Source organism: Pteropus alecto, unplaced genomic scaffold, assembly GCF_000325575.1.
Source record: "Pteropus alecto unplaced genomic scaffold, ASM32557v1 scaffold7, whole genome shotgun sequence".
NCBI classification, from domain to species: Eukaryota; Metazoa; Chordata; class Mammalia; order Chiroptera; family Pteropodidae; genus Pteropus; species Pteropus alecto.
The window spans coordinates 28,188,096-28,191,229 of record NW_006494614.1 but is presented as its reverse complement, the minus strand read 5'-3'; positions in this window follow the sequence as shown (position 1 = coordinate 28,191,229).

Here is a 3,134-nt window from a genome sequence, read left to right as displayed (position 1 = left end):
CTAATTTGCAGCTCCTGGATACAGTGGGTTCTGGTCATCTCTGAAAGCTGTAACTTCTAAGTCTATTTTTCTCTCTACCTCCCAGCTCATCTCCTGCATCCTAAAAATAAGCCATCATCTCTTCATATCAGGAACCTTCCCTCGGGTCATTTTTGCATTCTCTTTACTCTGGCTTAGAGGATCACAAATCTTCATTCTCTTAAAATTCTAGCTTCGGCAAAAGAAATCCATACTTTCAAGACTACTTTTTCTCCCATCTGGGTATTGAAAAATATTTTTGAAAATCAAAGCTGCCTATAACTTCTTTGCTCCTTTTCTCTGCCAGTATCCCCCCTTTCCAAAACAAAGAATGCCTCAATTTCAATGAGCAGAGAGAGCTGAAGAGCAATATGATTATTGGGATTTTTTTAAGGTAATATTTCAAAAGTACTATCCCACTATTTCACTTAAGTTATAGAAATTGATCCATGTTTTTTAACTTGTTTCTTAATTATTTAATACTATGTTGGATAGTCTGATGCAAACTCTTGACTGTATGTGTATTATATGAATTTACATGATATATAGAGATGAAGTGGAATTATCGTGTAATGAATTAAGAACATTTTGGTAGATAGATGCTTCTGCTATCTAATTATTATCAGAAATAAATGCTCTCTTTATATATTACTGACCAAATAATTAATTATTACCAAAGCCATTTTAGTAAACATCTTTAAAATTTGTTTTTTTTTAAATAGCAAGTAAAACTAAAAAAGTATTCTGCGATATTATGCAAGTCAGTTCATTTAATTATCCACAAGTACATTTTTTCACTAGTTTATCTTAGAAGGTACATAAATAACTTACATAGCTCCAAGCTCAATATTCTTTAGGTGTCTCATGTGTGTGTGTGCATATGCGTTTGTGGTTCTGGTTGTATGTGTGTGTGTGTGTATTAGTCTTTGCTTTTGTTACAACCAAAATAACCGTCTCTTCAAATACTGCATAATATCACTTATATGTGAAATTTTAAAAAGCCTAACTTATAGAAACAGAAAGTAGAATAGTGGTTACTGGGAGTAAGAGATAGGGAAAATGGAGAGATGTTAAGAGTACAAACTTGCAACTAGTAGATAAATAGGTACTGGAGATCTAATACACAGCATAGTCATTATAGTCAACAATACTGTAATATAAACTTTAAAGATGCTAAGACTAGATCTTAATTGTTCTCACCACACACACACAAAAAATAGTAATTATGTGGCACGATGGGGCATTAGCTAACATTATAGTGGTAATCACATTGTAATATGTAAGTGTATCAAATCAACATGTGTATACCTTTAATTTAGACAATATTGTATGTAAATTATATATCAAGTAAAATAAAATAAAATAAATTTGTTTCTTTATTTGCTTTGGAAATTCATTAAGCCAAAAATCATCCAAAACATAAATGTGACTCCAGTGGGTTATCTTTTTGCTCACTTACACAAAGACTTGGAATGGCATTATTTATAGACTGTCTCCTCCCTTCTTTATTGGGTTCTTCAATTTTTACCGTATCTCCAGCTCAGCTATTAAAAAAACACAGCTGTACACTTATTTTATAAAGAATACAAGTACTCCTGCTACTTGTCAAGTAGTATAACTTCAAAAGCTTTGTCACTAAATAGAAAGCTTTCAAAAGCTCAGTAGAGAGAAACGGAGTTAATGTATATTCAATTTGTTATCCCAGCAATATAGTAGGCAATATAGTAGGAAGGATATGCAATTTATTTATTCTTTAGATAATTTAAAATCTACCCCTGAAATAACCTAGATTGTCAGAGAACCGCATACCTGAATCTCATTTCTTCTGTTCTCTCCTTCTATAAGTGTGTTTCTGTGTTTTGATATTATGCCGCCAACTTATATTAAGAAACTGCCCTGGAAAAAGTCACCAGGTTTATGATAATAACTTGAACTTTAGTATCAGAATTATGTTTCTTTTTAAAATAGTGTTATCTAATAAACTATAAATTTTAGGCCTTGCGATGTCTCTCGTTCTCTCTCTTTCTCTCTCTCTCTTTCTCTCCCCCGCTCCCACACACACACACACACTAACACACACATACACATCTGCTAGAAAGTTTAATGTCACTTTTATGCCCTACTCCTGGCAAGCAAACTATATACTAATCCAAATAACTTAAACTGTTTACAGTATTTTTTCCACTCTATTTTCCTTTTACCTTTTATTTTCTAGGTTTATTTTATCTTTTATTTCACTCATCTTTATAAGTTGCCTTAGATCTTTTTTAGGGGAAAGGAGAAATAGGAAAGAAATGTAAGGGGAAATAGGAAAGAAATATTGTTTTAATTTTTTCATATGATATCAGAATTAAAATTTATCATTTCTTCTTTTCTCCTTGTTCAAGCATGTGCCCTTGTTGTTGGGTACCAGAATCAAAATATAGGATAAAATATCTTCAGAAAAAGGTTAGACCACATGGTGTTTAATATAAAAATTTGTGTTTTTTTCTGTAATAAATTATATGGATTTCTTGTATATACAGACATTTGCGTTTCTACTAATATTGGAAAATTTTGATTTACCTTACAAAAATGACAGCAGTCTTTGAGTACTAAATTACAATTATGCAATGCCAATGCTATGGATGACATTTTATTCTGGACTCTAATTTATTTCATTCTCTATTTACTTCATTAGATATGTTGGAAGTGTTATAGTCAGGATAATTTGATTTTCTATTTGTCCATTGTTATGATTTTAGGTGGAACTGATCTAGAATAATTTTACATCTGTAAAAAGCTGGTTTGTGGAATACTTGTTCATTATTTGACTATTTAAAAAAAACCTCTTAAAAGTTGTTGTAATGAATAATTAATTGTTTATATGCCTATTTTCTTCATTAGGGTCTAAGTTTCTGAAAGAAACACTGTCTTACTCATTTTGAAATCTTCAGTGCTGATACAGGATATAGAATATTGTACTTCATGAATATTGTTGAATGAATTTTTTAATGAATTAAAAAGTCATAGTTTTTACCATAAGCCAACCAAGAGATGATGTATGATATCTTTTGTATTCACTGTTTTAAATTTCCAGCTTCTGTCTCATGGATGTTCTGTTCCCATAAGTTTTA